Consider the following 17,164-nt stretch of genomic DNA (forward strand, 5'->3'; position numbering starts at 1 on the left):
CCTGCATTTTGTGCTGACCTCCTATCTCATCCTGTGACTTAGAATGTCTTAACCGTCTGGGAATGCAGCCCAGAAGGTTTCAGCCTCATTTTACCCAGCTCTTATTTAAGATGGAGTTGCTCTGGTTCACACGCCTCTGACACTGGAATTGAATACCTGGAGGGCATGTTAAAAGGGGAGAAATAGCAAGGAATGAATCAGGAAGTTGGAATCTAGAGAAACAGACCAACTAGACATCAGTTGGAGTGGCAGAACAAATGAAAAGCTAGAGAGATGCTAGAGTAAGCAGAGGCCCAGTGTAGATAAAGACACAGAAGGTGGTGACTGTCTTGTTCCTCTTGTGTTGGGTTTCGTGTGTTCGGCCAGGACTGGGGACAGCCTGCCCCTGCATGCTGACACCCTCTTTCATCATACCCTGACAATGAAAGTGAAGTTAGGAGTTCCCAGGAGGCCCTTCTAGAGAACTTTTTTTTTGTGCCACTGTATAGTGTCATCGTAAGTGCAGATTGACTCTGACACTTTATCACCAAGTAGAGGGCTCTCAGGCTGGAAGCAGCTTAGGCAAAACACGCAAATGTACTTGCTCATGGAATCCAATAAACAATCAGGTGTAGCTTATCATACATGCAAACCAAACTGCAGGAAGCAAGGCTGCAACTTGGTCTCAGGAACAACTGGATCCCGAGACTTGGATGCTGCCAATAACTCTTTTTAACTCCCTAGCCTCTGCTTCTTTTTATGCTTTCGCCTTCTCTAACTGCAAATAGCCTTTCTTCTCATGATTGTATATGCAGCTAATAAAAGCTCCTGAAGTTTACATCTTTCAACTTCCACCACCAAACGGAGACTGATTCTTTTATTCCAGTCGGGAGAATCCCAAGCAAGGCTCTGATTGGCCCACCTTGAGTCAAGTACCCAACCTTAACTAATCAAACATGGAGAGAGAAGACAAGACCAGATAAGAACACGCCAGGTGGGCCAGGCGTGGTGGCTCACGCCTGTAATCCCAGCACTTTGGGAGGCTGAGGCAGGCAGATCACCTGAATTTGGGAGTTCAAGACCAGCCTGACCAACATGGAGAAACCCTGTCTCTACTAAAAATACAAAATTAGCTGGGCGTGATGATGCATGCTTGTAATCCCAGCCACTCTGGAGGCTGAGGCAGGAAAATCGCTTGAACCTGGGAGGCGGAGGCTGGGGTGAGCTGAGATCTCGCCACGGCACTCCAGCCTGGGCAACAAGAGTGAAAATCCATCTCAATAAATAAACAAACATGCCATGTGGTCAGGGGTGGGGTGAGTAATTTCTAGGTGGAGAGGATTTGGGGCAAATAATCCTACAGATGTCCAATATGATAGCACACCAGCAACTGCATCCACAGGCATGTCGGTTGGTATGTTGGAAATCAGGAAGGAAGAACTGTAGTCTAGCACACCGCCCTTCCTATTGCCAGAATAGTCAGCAAGCCTTTATTAAGAGTTGCTCCTGGGAACTTGATAATTGTTGGAACAGCCTGCAACTCTACGCTGTCATTTTTTCTTGCTATGTTAACCCTAGGACCTCCAGCTCTATTCAGACACCCAATAACCCTGACATTTCTTTGCTCTGCAAAGGACCGCTGATGACACTATTATCTTTGCCTTAGTGACTGCTGAGTCACTTCATTTCCCAGAGGGAGAATGGTGAAGTCACCAACACCGCCAGGTCACCAGCAACCTTAAGCTCTGGATGGAATGATGCTAGGGAGAAATGTGAGTAAGAAAAAGAGCCTGACACTATTTCTTTTAAAGGAAGGCTATTAGCTCATCTTGGGAAAGTCAGCTGGCTGGCGGGGAAGAGGAGGTAGGAGGAGCATTAGCAGATAATACCTAACTCTTGCTGTACACGGTGGCTCATGCCTGTAATCCCAGCACTTTGGGAAGCCGATTCGGGCAGATCACCTGAGGTCAGGAGTTTGAGACTGGCCTGGCCAGCATGGTGAAACCCTGTGTCTACTAAATATAAAAAAATTTAGCCAGCATGGTGGCGGTACCTGTAGTCCCAGCTCCTTGGGAGGCTGAGGCAGGAGAATCACTTGGACCTGGGAGGCAGAGGTTGTAGTGAGCTGAGATCATGCACTGCACTCCAGCCTGGGCGACAGAGCAAGACTCTGTCTCAAAAAAAAATACAAACAAACAAACAAAAAAACCCCTTACTATGGATGGATCTTCCCCAGTTTTAGGAGGCACCAATGTTAGTAAGTTCCTGATGTGTAAGGCTGGCAGAGAGTCAGCTGTGGGAGATAAATGAAGAATAAAGCTGTGAGGTAGGGAAGGCGGTGTAGCATAAAGACCCAGACAAACATGTCTGGGTCACCTTGTTCCATTTCTGCTTGCTTGGTTCTGGCTTCTGCTGCTGATCTGGCCTTCCCAGATGCCTACTATGCCATTGCTAACACCTGCTTGGCCTTTTATCTGGCTTTAGACTTAGCACTTACTTTGGGATTGATACTGTTGCTTCTCTCTTCTGCATATTGGTGTTTATTGGGCTCTCCAGTGGTCCCTTGACTTGTCTGTGGAGCCCTTTCTTTTTGTCACCTATTCTGAAGGGAGTTTCATCCAAGTGATGCTGATCAGGCCATGCTCCACATCCCTCCCTGGCACCTGGCTTCGAGCTTACAGGTGCAGCTCCCTTGGGATTGGAGCTGCTTTCTCCACGGAGCCCCCATGGGTGCTGTGTGGGTCTTAATCCAGACTCTACTAAGCACAGCCTGTTTACTCATGGCTGCCGCCCCTCGAGGCCGAGTCTGTCTCATCGCTCTCCCTGCAGCATCCAGCTCAGAGCCTGGCACAGAGAAGGCTCAGTCCTGTTTGTCACGGGATTGGGGGAATGCGCACGGTGGCCTGACTGTGGTTGGTACCCTGCTTTTCTCCGGTCATCCTTTGGGCTCAAGTGCAGTTGATCAGACCTGCTCCTTAGAGTCATATGTTTTGAAATTGCTTCTCTTGAGAAAGCACAGAGTCCCTTCTCTACTCCGGAGCAAATCACAGTCACAGGGCTCAGCAAAAGACTTAACTAGAAATAAAAAGACCTGCTTTCCTACCTTCCCCCCTCACAGTCTATCTGTAGTGTAGTGTAGTGTACTGTAGTGTACTGTAGTGTAGTGTAGTATAGTGTACTGTACTGTAGTGTAGTGTAGTATAGTGTACTGTAGTGTAGTGTAGTGTACTGTAGTGTACTGTAGTGTAGTGTAGTGTAGTGTACTGTAGTGTAGTGTAGTGTACTGTAGTGTACTGTAGTGTAGTGTAGTGTACTGTAGTGTACTGTAGTGTAGTATAGTGTACTGTAGTGTAGTGTACTGTAGTGTAGTGTAGTGTAGTGTAGTGTAGTGTAGTGTAGTATAGTAGTTAAGAACATGGATCCTGAAATCAGACTACCTGGTCTTAAATCCTGGCTCTACTACTTAGTAGCTGTGTCACTGGTGGCAAGTGACTTTGTTACCTGTTTCCTCATCTGTCAAATAGGAATGATAATAGGACCAAGCTCATAGGGCTGTTAGGGGAATTAGATGTGTCAATATGAGTAACGTGCTTGTAATAGCACGTGGTACACAGCAGGCCTTCTAGAAGTGTTTGCTGCTGCTATTGTTCTCTACCTTCATTACTGACTTCAGTAAGGATCCTCTGACTTTGTTCCCTCCTATGTTCCTGGGCTAACCCCTGACCTTCTCTCTCCTGGAACTCAACTTTTAGGCCTCAGTCTCATGCTGTGGTCCACATAGTCAAATACTTACAAACACATATTTCTAATTGGTTACTGAGTTATAGCCCAGGAGATGTCCAGCCTCATTCTTTTTTTGCCCAGGCTAAAGTGCGGTGGTGTGATCTCAGCTCACTACAACCTCCACCTCCCAGGTTCAAGCAATTCTCCTGCATGAGACTCCTGAGTAGCTGGGATTACAGGTACACACCACCATGCCTGGCTGATTTTTGTATTTTTAGTAGAGACGGAGTTTTGCCATGTTGGACAGGCTGGTCTTGAACTCCTGATCTTAAGGGATCCACCTGCCTGGCCTCTCAAAGTGCTGGGGCTACAGGTGTGAGCCACCACGCACAGCTGCTTCATTCGTGTTAGTGTCACCTGACCTGCTCCTGGTCCATTCCTCAGGTGAAGTCATGGCTCAAACATTGGTTTTGTTGTTGTTGTTGTTGTTTTGACACAGAGTTTCACTCTTGTCGCCCAGGCTGGAGTGCAGTCTCAGCTCACTGCAACCTCCGCCTCCCAGGTTCAAGCAATTCTCCTGCGTGAGACTCCTGAGTAGCTGGGATTACAGGTACCCACCACCACGCCTGGCTGATTTTTGTATTTTTAGTAGAGACGGAGTTTTGCCATGTTGGCCAGGCTGGTCTTGAACTCCTGACCTTAAGGGATCCACCTGCCTGGCCTCCCAAAGTGCTGGGGCTAGAGGTGTGAGCCACCATGCCCGGCTGCTTCATTCTTTGTGTTAGTGTCACCTGACCTGCTCCTGGTCCATTCCTCAGGTGAAGTTCTGGCTCAAACATTGGGTTTTTTTGTGTTTTTTTTTTTCTTTGTTTGTTTTTTATTTTTTTGTTTTTGTTGTTGTTGTTGTTGTTTTGACACAGAGTTTCACTCTTGTCGCCCAGGCTGGAGTGCAGTCTCAGCTCACTGCAACCTCCGCCTCCTGCGTTCAAGTGATTCTCCTGCCTCAGCCTCCTGAGTAGCTGTGATTACAGGTGCCTGCCACCATGCCTGGCTAACTTTTTTGTATTTTTAGTGGAGACAGGGTTTCACCATGTTGGCCAGGCTGGTCTCGAATTCCTGACCTCAGGTGAACTCCTGACTTCACCCGCTGGTCTCAAACTCCTGACCTCACCCGCCTCAACCTCCCAAAGTGCTGTAATTACAGGTGTGAGCCACTGCGCCTGGCCAAACATTGTTCTTTTAATGGCCAATTAGGGTGGCTATAAAGGAGTAAGGTTTGTCTAGTTTGCTGTACCAAGAGTTGGCAAACTTTTTTTGTAAAGGCCCAGATAGGAAATATTTTAAGCTTTGCAGACCACTCATGGTCTCTCTCACTCCTTCTCTTTCTCCTACCCCTTTCTCCTCCTCCTCATCTTCCTCCTCCTTCCTTTTGTTCTTCCTCACAACCCTTTAACAATGTAAAAACCATCCTTAACTTGAGGACTGTTGACTGAAAGGTCCTGAGCTGCGTTCGGCCCTCAGGCCGTGATTTGTAGACTTCTGTACTAGGCAGCACCCCGTTCTATGAGGGCGGGAACAAGTCTGTCTTCTCTGTGGTCCAGCTACTAACCTGGAACATGGCAGATCCTCTATTTGTACCTGTGAAACGAATGAATAAATGGATTCAAATGAGTCTCTGGCTTCCAAACGTAAGAGAAAGAATCCCCATGTAAATTCTATAGTGAACAGAAGAACCCCCGGGAAGGGATCTCTTAAGTTTGGCTCTTTGCTCTGTCTGCAGTTACCCAAGGGCATAGGTGTCTTTCCATGGGGTACACCTTAGCCTAAGTACCTACCTGCAATCCCAGTGCCTTCTTTTTTCAGCCAAGAACAGAGTTCTTCCCGCAGCCTCAGTTCTATAATAAACCATGCCAGTGGTGTGCTGGTGAGTATTTAACAACCAGCTGCCCAACAAGCAAACCAACAATCCCTGACTTATATAGCATTTGCCAATTTCCATGGTGTAAATACTTCTGCCGTGGCCAATTTCAAGCTACAGATGTGAAGACACTAAACATGAATTGGGCAGGAGATAATGCACAATCAGCTCTCTCCAGCTGTAGCTTACCACCAACCATACTCTCTCTTCCCTGCCCACCCCTGCAGCCCTATGGACTACACACCTCCTGGGAGAAAACTTGACAGAAACCTTAGTTTCCACTGTTGCTGCCCCAGGCTTAGGCTTTTCTCTGTGTTTTGGTGGATGGGTATCATTATCTTACTCTCTCAGACTTCCTGGATTTCAGCCTTTGCCTGCTTTGATCCTCAACCCCTGACTGTTCGTTTGACCCCGTGACTCCCTGGGATTCTTGCAGAGCGCAGGAGGCCGTACAGTTCCTGATCAACCCTGGCTTCCTGGCTCTCACATGTCTGACATGCTTCTGAGCACAGAGAAGAATAAACACTCTACCGCCTGCAGGGTCTTCTGTTTTCCAGGCTGGGGCCTGTGTGGTCCCTCCCTTCCAGTTCTTGCAGCACACCTCTCTTGACTGCCCCGTTCCCTCCTATCCTCAGTTCCCAGCTCAGTTTTCCTTCCCTATCCTTTATTCCTATCTAATTAGCACCATCCGTCTGCTAACCCCGTACATGCTCTTCACCTTTATTGTTTTACACAAAAATTCATCACTGAGTACTTTTTGTGTGCCAGACTCTGTCTAGGCTCTGGGATACGTCAGTGAGCAAAACAGATAGGGATTCCCTGCCCTTGGGGGAACTTTATATTAAAGTGCAAAGGGCTGGGTATGGTGGTTCACGTCTATAATTCTAGCACTTTGGGAGGCCGAGGCCAGCAGATCACTTGAGGTCAGGAGTTTGAGACCAGCGTGGCCAACATGGCAAAACCCCGTCTCTACTAAAAATCCAAATATTAGCCGGGCGTGGTAGCGCATACCTGTAATCCCAGCTACTTGGGAGGCTGAGGAACCCAGGGGGCAGAGGTTGCAGAGAGCCAAGGTCACGGCACTGCACTCCGGCCTGGGTGACAGAGCGAGACTCTGTCTCAAAAAAAAAAAAAAAAAGTGCAAATAAACACATGCTAAGCAATAGGCATAATAATAAAATAAATAATACATTATAAAAGAAGATTATCAGACATGAAGAAAAAGTGAGCAGGGAAAGATGGGTTAACCATGCTGATAGGAGGCAAGTAGTTAGAAAAGCACTTTGAGAAAGTGACATTTGAGCAAAGTATTTAAAAAGGTTCCACGCATCCAGTAGCCTGATTCACAGCATTTAATTCAACGTCAACATCAGGTCATACAGGTATGCAGCTTGACTTCAGCCTGAGAACTTCCAAGACTTCAAGTTTCTCACAGACGGACTGTTTCCGGTAAGAGAGAGGCAGGAAGTGTTGTGGTTATTGTTTCGGCTTTGTTGTAGAAAACATGAGGTTGAATCCTGGCTTTGTGGCCAATTAGGGCAGCTGTAGAGGCCTAAGGTTTACCTAATCTGCTAGATATTGGGTTTCTTGAGAGTGGTGGCTAAGTCTGTCTTGTCTACCAATATAGCCTAGTGCCTGTGCCTGGCAGAGCAGTGTCTGACACATGGGAGGAACTCAATGTTAACACTTGCTAAATGAAAGAGTTCAAAGTTATGGTTTTGGTTTGTTCATTAACCCCATTGTCCAGGGAACATTGGTTAACCTTTCTGAGCCCACAATTCCTCATGTGCAAAATGGGTGTTAACCATGATAGTACCAGTTCCCAACTCACAGAGTTGCTGGGTGGATTAAATTGTAATAATTCATAATGCACGTAGAGTACTTGGCACAGCGCCTAGAATACAGTGAGTGCTCACTCAATGTTAGAAATGGTCACTTGTTAGAGTCAGCATACTGAATTAAATGTTCTCCAACTTGCCGGGTGTGGTGGCTCACACCTGTAATCCCAGCACTTTGGGAGGCTGAGGTGGGCAGATCACGAAGTCATGAGATCGAGACTATCCTGGCCGACATGGTGAAACTCCATCTCTACTAAAAAGACAAAAATTAGCTGGGCATGGTGGCGCACACCTGTATTCCCAGCTACTCGGGAGGCTGAGGCAGAAGAATTGCATGAAACAGGAAGCAGAGGTTGCAGTGAGCCGAGATTGCGCCACTGCATTCCAGCCTGGTGACAAAGCAAGACTCTGTCTCTAAAAAAAAAAAAAAAAAAAAAAAAAAGTTCTCCAACTTGAGACAATAATATGAAGATTCCCTGTTTCCTTAATAACTTAGTCTCATGGACTAAGGCCTCAGAGTGCCTATTGTAACCGCTAAGGGAATAAGAGGTGTGTGTGTGTGCACGTGCAGGGAAGGAGTCGGTGGGTAGGGTGGAGCCTGGGAGCCTGTGGGCAGAGGAGAAAGCCCAGACATCAGGACTGAGAAGGTTTCTGGAGCACCACAGCCAGGGCAGAGGCAGTTGTTTAAACAGCCAGGATTGGGACGAGGATTTGCAGTGTCCATATAACAGCATACAGCAAAGGAATTAATAAAACATTAGCTGAGAACAGGCTGGGCGCGGTGGCTCACACCTGTAATCCCAGCACTTTGGGAGGCCGAGGAGGGCGGATTATGAGGTCAGGAGATCTAGAACATCTTGGCTAACATGGTGAAACCCTGTCTCTACTAAAAATACAAACAATTAGCCAGGTGTGGTGGCGGGCGCCTGTAGTCCTAGCTACTCGGGAGGCTGAGGCAGGAGAATGGTGTGAACCCGGGAGGCAGAGCTTGCAGTGAGCTGAGATCATGCCACTGCACTCCAGTCTGGGCGACATAGTGAGACTCCATTCCAAAAAAAAAAAAAAAAAAAAAAACTATTAACTGAGAACAAAGAGCATAGCTGTTGTGAGCAGATGGGGATTGCGGGTGGGGCCTGAGGATAAGGCCTAGACCCTAGGTCCTGTGTCAGGGTCTTTCTTCATCTTAAAGTGACCATGTTTTCCCAATGATTCAAAAGCTAGTGCCTGGCATTTCTCAGCTAAGCCCTTTTTTCTCTGGCTGCTCAGCAGGATGTTTCTCTTCTTTCTTGAACGTTGAGTCAAGCTGAGCCATCTTCCTGAATTCACAGGCCTCCTTAGAAATCAGCTTTTGTCTGAGTCTGTCAGTGTAGCCTGGGCTCAGGCTGGACAGCCTCGCAGCCTGAGTTCTCTGGCTTTCCCAGCAGTTCTCAGCATCTACTGAGCTCACTCTCTTGCCTCTTTGATTCTATCTCGTCTGGTCTCCTGGGTTTGTTTTTTCACGAGGTCGTCAGTCTGGAAAAGGAACCCCTACTCTCTCTATGGGTATGGTAAGAAGTATTGCTTATTAAATCATTGGGCATATAATTGTCACTTTAGTCATTCACAGTGAAAGATACACAGAAGGCAGCATCCTGACCAAACAGGCCCAGGAGGTAGAAAGCTTCTCTTCCAACCAGACTCCAGCCTGGAAGCAAGATGTTGTATAGAAGTCAGTTGTCATCCAGATAGTTAGCAGCATTTATTTGGGACCCGCTGCACGTCTATCCCTGTGATGAGGGAGACAGTATTTCAATGTGGAAAAGATAACGATCCTCATCAGAATCTCTGATTATTTCATGACGATTGAGTCCTAGAAGTGGCTTCATTTTTCCAAGAAGTAAGAACACTTAAGTATGGAACACTTTTGATCCATGTTGCCATATTGCCTTCCAAAACAGCTGTACCAATTCACATGCCTACTCATTGCATTTGATTGTACCCACTTTATCATACCTTTGCCAATACTGGGTATTATTACAAGTTTTGAAATGTATATAATGGGGAGGCAAATGGTATTGCTTTGATTAAATTATCATTTTTTAATTAATGAGGAGGTTGAACATTTAAAAAATTTGTTTGTTATGGGGATGATCCTTGGTATCCACTCCAGGGTGGGTCTGGAGGAATATTGACTAGATTTTTTTTTTTTTTTTTTTTTGAGACGGACTCTCGCTCTGTAGCCCAGGCTGGAGTGCAGTGTGCAATCTTGGCTCACTGCAACCTCCATCTTCTGGGTCCTGGTTTGATCTATTCCCTTGCCTCAGCCTCTGGAGTAGCTGGGATTACAGGCATGCACCACCATGCCCAGCTAATTTTTGTATTTTTAGTAGAGACAGGGTTTCACCATGTTGGCCAGGCTGGTCTTGAACTACTGACCTTGTGATCCGCCCACCTCAGCCTCCCAAAGTGCTGGGATTACAGGTGTGAGCCACCACGCTGGGCCCAACTAGATTTTTTTTATGGCTGAGTTTTATATGTTATTTATTTTTAAATTTCTTTCTTCCTTCCTTCCTGTCTTTCTTTCTTTCTGATGGAGTTTCACTCTTTCACCCAGGCTAGAGTGAAGTAGCATGATCTCAGCTCACTGCAACCTCTGCCCCCTGGGTTCAAACGATTCTCCTGCCTCAGCCTCCCAAGAGGTGGGATTATAGGCCCCTGCCACCACGCCTGGCTAATTTTTGAATTTTTAGTAGAGATGGGGTTTCTCCATGTTGGCCAGGCTGGTCTTAAATTCCTGACCTCAGGTGATCCACCCACCTTGGCCTCCCAAAGTGCTAGGATTACAGGCATGAGCCACCACATCTGTCCTATTTTTAAATTTCAACACAGTAAAATTTACTCTTTTATCGTATAATTTTGTGATTTTGACACATACATAGAGTTGTGTAACTACTTACACAACCAGAATATAAATAGTGATCTCATTCCCTAAAATTCCCTTATGCATCCTCTTTGTAGTTAAACCCTCTGTCAATCCTTAACCCCTGGCAACTACTGATCTATTCTATACCTCTATATTTTTGTCTTCTCTAGAATGTCTTTTTTTTTTTTTTTTCAGATGGAGTCTCACTCTGTTGCTGAGGCTAGAGTGCAGTGGTGTGATCTCCGCTCACTGCAACCTCCGCCTCCCAGGTTCAAGCGATTCTCCTGCCTCAGCCTCCCAAGTTGCTGGGACTACAGGAACGTGTCACCATGCCCAGCTAATTTTTGTATTTTCAGTAGAGACAGGATTTCACCATGTTGGCCAGGCTGGTCTCGAATTCCTGACCTTAAGTGATCCACCTGTGTCAGCCTCCCAAAGTGCTGGGATTACAGGCATGAGCCACTGTGCCCGGCCCAGTGTCTTTAATAGAGCAAAAAATGTTAAGTTTAACTTATTCATAGTGTGCTTTTGTTGTCCTACTAAAAACTCCTTGCCTAATCCAAGATTATACAAATTTTCTCCTATATTTTCCTCTAAAAGTTTTCTAATTCTACCTTTTACATTTTGATCTATAATCCATTTTTTAAAATTTTGTATAAGGTGTGAGTTGTAGGTCAAGATTCATGCTTTTGCATATTTATGTCCAATTGTTCCAGCATCAGTTGCCAAAAAGTCTATCACTTTTTTATTTAGTTGCCTTTGCACCTTTGTCAAAAATCAATTGACCATATGTGTTTAGGTCTCTTCTGGCCTCTCTATCTATCTTATACCCAATATCACATGGTCTTTTTTTTTTTTTTTTTTTTTTTTTTTTGAGTTGGAGTCTTGCTCTGTTGCCCAGGCTGGAGTGCAGTGGCGTTATCTTGGCTCACTGAAACTTCCACCTCCCAAGTTCAAGCGATTCTTCTGCCTCAGCCTCCTGAGTAGCTGGGACTACAGGCGCGTGCCACCACACCCCACTAATTTTTTGTATTTTTAGTAGAGATGGGGTTTTACCATGTTGGCCAGGCTAGTCTTGAACTCCTGACCTCAAGTGATCCGCCCGCCTCTGCCTCCCAAAGTGCTGGGATTACAGGCATGAGCCTCTGTGCCCTGGCCACATGGTCTTGATTATAGTAAGTCCTTATATTTTTGCCTCTTCCAGAATGACATATAAATGGAATCATACAGTACATAAATTTTGGCCGGGTGTGGTGACTCACACCTGTAATCCCAGCACTCTGGGAGGCCAAGGCAGGTGGATCACCTGAGGTTAGGAGTTCTAGACCAGCCTGGCCAACATGGTGAAACTCCTCTGTACTAAAAATACAAAAAATTAGCTGGAGACTGGGCACGGTGGCTCACACCTTTAATCCCAGCGCTTTGGAAGGCCGAGGTGGGTGGATCAGGGGGACGGACAGGAGTTTGAGACTAGCTGGCCAACATAGTGAAACCCTGTCTCTAAAAATATAAATCTTTTTTTTTTCTTTTTTTTTTTTTAGATGGAGTCTCACTCTGTCGCCAGGCTGGAGTGCAGTGGTGTGATCTCGGCTCACTGCAACTTCAAACTCCCTGGTTCAAGCGATTCTCCTGCCTCAGCCTTCTGAGTAGCTGGGATTACAGTTACGTGCCACCATACCCAGCTAATTTTTGGTGGCAGGCACCTGTAATCCCAGCTACTCAGGAGGCTGAGGCATGAGAATCACTTAAACCTGGGCGGCGGAGGTTGCGGTGAGTTGAGATTGCGTCACTGTACTCCAGCCTGGGCAACAGAGTGAGACTCTATCTGAAAAAAATTAGCCAGGCATGGTGGTGGATGCCTGTAATTCCAGCTACTCAGGAGGCTGAAGCAGGAGAATCTCTTGAACCCGGGAGGCAGAGGTTGTAGTGAGCCGAGATCACGCTATTGCACTCCAGCCTGGGCAACAAGAGTGAAACTCCATCTCAAAAAAAAATATATATATATATAAATAATAATAATAATAATTGAGTCTAGCTTATTTCACTTAGAATAAGGAATAACTTTATGATTCATTCAAGTTGTGTACTTAGTCTTTCAATTATTTGTATTGCTCAGTAGTGTCTATTTGTTTAACCATTTACTTGCTGTTCTTATTTTTCAAAGTTGGTTGGCTATTCTAGTTCCTTTGCCCTTTTAAGAATCAGCTTGTAAGTATCTATAACAACTTGCCCCCCTGATGAGGATAATGTCTGGATTTCCATAAATCTACAGATCAATTTGGGTAGAACTGTTGTATTAACAACATCCAGTCTTCCAGTCTATGAACGTGATTTACCTCTTAAAATTTCTTTCATTAGTGTTTTGTAGGGTAGCTTATGACTAAGTATTTCATGTTTTGGAATGTTAGTGGTACTGTTTTTAAAATTTCAGTTTCAAAGCATTCATTGCTAGTATAAATAAATCCAGTTGATTCTTTGTCTATTGACCTAATTCTGATTTTGCTCTCTTGGAAGCCACCTGCCGTGTAAAGATGGCCAGGCTATCCTGGTGGAGAGACCATTTAGAAAAAGGCCCTGGAGGGTAAAAGACCATGTGGCAGACAACTGAGGTGTCCCAGCTGATAGCTGACAGAGCAGGAGCACTGTCATCTCAGACAAACACCGCCACTTTAAGTTCCAGCTCCCTTTCCAGCCTTATGCATTTCAAGGAAATCACTTCTCTTCTAACAACAAGCAGCCAAAAAGAGCAGACAGTAAAACACAGATAAGACAGCTTGGGCACAGAGGGAGGTTAGGGGGAAGTCTCTGGGGTAACTGCCAAGCTAAGCTTCACCTTCATACAGTGGGTCCCAGTAAAACTGTGGGCCTTAATAAGCACATTCCTTTCCCTTCAGGTGCACTAAGATAGGAAAGTTAAAAGCAGACTCGGGGGTAGGCCTGCAGCTGCAGGAAGATGTATAGGAACAGACATAAAACTCTCCCTCCCAGATAAGCACAACAAAGAGACACAGAAGCAGTCCAAGCCTCTGACAAATTCTCCTGCCTTGAATCCTTAAAAACTCTTAATCTGTAAGAGAGTGTGCCTTTGACCTAACTTGGCCAGAAGCCCCTCTCAAGTTTGTTTTCTCTAAAATAAGCCTGTCCTTGACTGTCAAGCCACCTTTTATGTTTCTTTCCTCTTTCTTTAATTCTTACAATAGCCAGCACCAACTGCCAGACAAGAGAGTGAAGCCATTTTTGATGTTCTAACTTCACTGAGTTCCTAGCTAAATGTAGTCACATGCGTGAACCCAGCTGGCATTACACGGGACTAAAGAACTGCCCATCTGAGCCCAGCCAACCCACAAAATTGTAAGAAATAACACATCTTTTTTTTTGAGATGGAGTCTCGCACTGTTGCCTGGGCTGGAGTGCAACTCAGCTTACTGAGTGGCATAATCTCAGCTTACTGCAACCTCTATCTCCTGGGTTCAAGTGATTCTTCTGCCTCAGCCTGCTGAATAGCTGGAATTACAGGCACCCACTATCACGCCTGGCTAATTTTAGTATTTTTAGTAGAGATGGGGTTTCACCACGTCGGCCAGGCTGGTCTCGAACTCCTGACCTCGTGATTTGTCCGCCTCGGCTTCCCAAAGTGCTGGGATTACAGGCGTGAGCCACCGTGCTCAGCCTAGAAATAACACATCTTTGTTGTTTTATTTTTATTTATTTATTTTTCTAAGACAGAGTCTTGCTCTGTTGCCCAGGCTGGAGTGCAGTGGCACAATTTCAGCTTACTGCAACCTCCGCCTCCTGGGTTCAAGCAATTCTCCTGCCTCAGCCTCCCAAGTAGGTGGGATTACAGGCATGTGCCACCACACCTGGCTAATTTTATTTTTAATGGAGATGGGGTTTCACCATGTTGGTCAGGCTGATCTCGAGCTCCTGACCTCAAGTGATGTGCCCTCCTCGGCCTCCCAAAGTGCTGGCATTACAGGTGTGAGCCACTGCATTTAGCCATGTATGTTGTTTTAAACCATCAAGTTTTGGGGTGGTTTAAAATGGAACAATAGGCCGGGCGCGGTGGCTCAAGCCTGTAATCCCAGCACTTTGGGAGGCCGAGGCGGGCGGATCACAAGGTCAGGAGATCGAGACCACAGTGAAACCCCATCTCTACTAAAAATACAAAAAAAAATTAGCCGGGCGCGGTGGCGGGCGCCTGTAGTCCCAGCTACTCAGGAGGCTGAGGCAGGAGAATGGCGGGAACCCGGGAGGCGGGGCTTGCAGTGAGCCGAGATCGCGCCACTGCACTCCAGCCTGGGCAACAGCGTGAGACTCCGTCTCACAAAAAAAAAAAAAAAAAAAAAAAAAAATGGAACAATAGACAACTGATATGGGCTTACCAACAGTTCACTTCTTCAGCCCTGGGCTCCCTGGCCTGGTCACGACCGCTGGGCTTTGATATGTCTTTCTGAGTCTTCTTGTTGCCAGTCAGACTCAAGTTGCAGGAATGCCAATTTGCAGCACCTTTTTCTTACCCTCTATATGAATGTCTCCTCTGTTGGGACTGTTTCACACTGCAACAAGTGATCAATATTCCTCAGGCCTGAATTCCCAGTTACAGTTTCAAGAATTGGTAGCCATTTAAACCTGACCTAGAACCTGCAGAGTGGTTTGATTTTATTACCTGTTTAGTGCAAAGACTTGGAACCCTGAGGCTAAGTTAATTAGTTTATTTTTTTTAAACAAATAAGTCAGGGCAAGTACTTCTCGGCCTGTCCTTACTAGCTATACAATCTGGGACAAGTTCTTCAGCCCCTATAAAGCTCATTTTCTTCACTTGTAAACTAAAGATAATACTTGATAAGATAATGCATGTGCATTGCTGACCAACATGCCTGGCACACAGCAACTGTTTCATGATAGTAATTATAATTAATATTGAAAGTCAGAGATAGAGGAGCCCTTAGGGATTATTTAATCCAAAATTTTTCAGTGGGAGAAAGTGAAACCCAGGGAGACTGAGTGCTTTGCTCAAAGTTACACAGCTCATTAGTAGTTGGACTAGAACCTTAGTTTCTCAAACTCTAATCTCATGTCTTTACCATTGCATTATAATTCTTTCCCTTAGGAGGTCTTGGAGGGAAAAAAGGGATAGAAAGAAGCTACCAATGAACAAGTATCTACTTTATTGGTGCTTTACATATATCATGTTATTTTATTCCCATAATAATTCTAAGCATTATTATCCTCACTTTATTGATGAAGACACCAGACTCAGATAAGTTAAAATCTTGCCAGCCAGGCATGGTGGCTCATGCCTGTAATCCCAGCACTTTGGGAAGCTGAGGCAGGCTGCTCAACTGAGGTCAGGTGTTCAAGACCAACCAGGTCAACTTGGTGAAACCCCGTCTCTACTAAAAATACTAAAACTAGCCAGGCGCAGTGGCACACGCCTGTAGTCTCAGCTACTCAGGAGGCTGAGGCAGGAGAATCACTAGAACCCAGGAGGCAGAGGTTGCAGCGAGCCGAGATCACGCCATTGCACTCCAGCCTGTGCAACAGAAGCAAAACTGTGTCTAAAAATTAAAAAAAAGAAAAAAAAGAAAAGTTAAAATCTTGCCTACAGGCCCACAGGCAGTAGTAGAATGGGGACTCCAACCCGGGCCTGTCTGACTCCAAAGCCAGCCCATGCTCCTATACCTCTCCTGTCCTTTCTGGGTCAGGCTGGAGAGCCTGAGAACCACAGGGAAGAAGGGTTTCTGCAGGGCCTGGCACCACCCTGGCTACATCTCCTCTTAGACCTCAGACGGAATAGCTGGTCTGCGCACGCAAGAGGCTTTTATCCTTCCTTCCACACAATCCTTTTAACTGAAACCAAGTGGCCAAAGCTTGACTGTAATTCTACAAAACTGGCAGTGAAAGGCCTGGCTGGGGCTCGGGCCACTCACCCCAAACGTGATGTGCACAGAGAGTGGGGTTGACATTGTTTAGCTCCCTGCTCAGCAGTGCCCAGCCAAGCCTCCCAATCTAAATTGAGCCCTTAATCGTTTTCCTGGCATTTGCTCAGACAGGATTTTATTTTCTAGTAATAAAAGCTCCTACGTTGTAGGGAAAAAACCAATCTGGTTTTTCTCCCCCCAGCTTTTGTGAATGCTTTGCCACCTGTCCTTTTCCCCCGGTCTTTGTGCTTGGGGCAGAGCCAGATTGTTTTGTGCCCGCTGTCAAGTTTTGAGGAGTTCTGAGTGGGCAGAGAAAAGCACTCAAAATGAGTGTGCCTCTTTGCTCATTACTGGCAGCTTCCCATCTCGTGGATGGACAGGTTTCATCCTACAGGCTTGACTTCTGGGTCTGCAGGTGGTATGAGGAAGATAGTCCCAGGGAAGTAGGAGCAAGTGCGTCACTGAGGGCCTCCCACGTAAGCAGCTCTTGATGGCTCCTGCCTGGTTGCCTCGGTCTTCTGGTTAAGAATTTTCAGTGGCTCCCCAGTGCCTGCAGCATGAAGCACATACTTTCTGGAATGGTATTCCGACCACCCACCTCCTCAACCTCTTCTTTTTATTGGTGAAAAAAAATAAAAAAGAAAATGCAGAATAGAAAGAGTAAAAATGAATCTCTCGTCTTCGTCACCAAAATCAATGCTAACATACTGCCATATATCTTTCCAGACTTATGCATAAATATATATATTTAAATTTGTGAGGCCTTTTCAGTTCTAACTTTCCTTTGTAGCTTTATCTTTTTACAACTCCCACAGTACACTAAACATTATCTACACAGAATTCATCTGTGTATAGGCAAATACGTAGACTGTGCCTATTCCGA

Source organism: Macaca fascicularis, chromosome 15 (assembly GCF_037993035.2).
Source record: "Macaca fascicularis isolate 582-1 chromosome 15, T2T-MFA8v1.1".
Classification (NCBI taxonomy): Eukaryota; Metazoa; Chordata; class Mammalia; order Primates; family Cercopithecidae; genus Macaca; species Macaca fascicularis.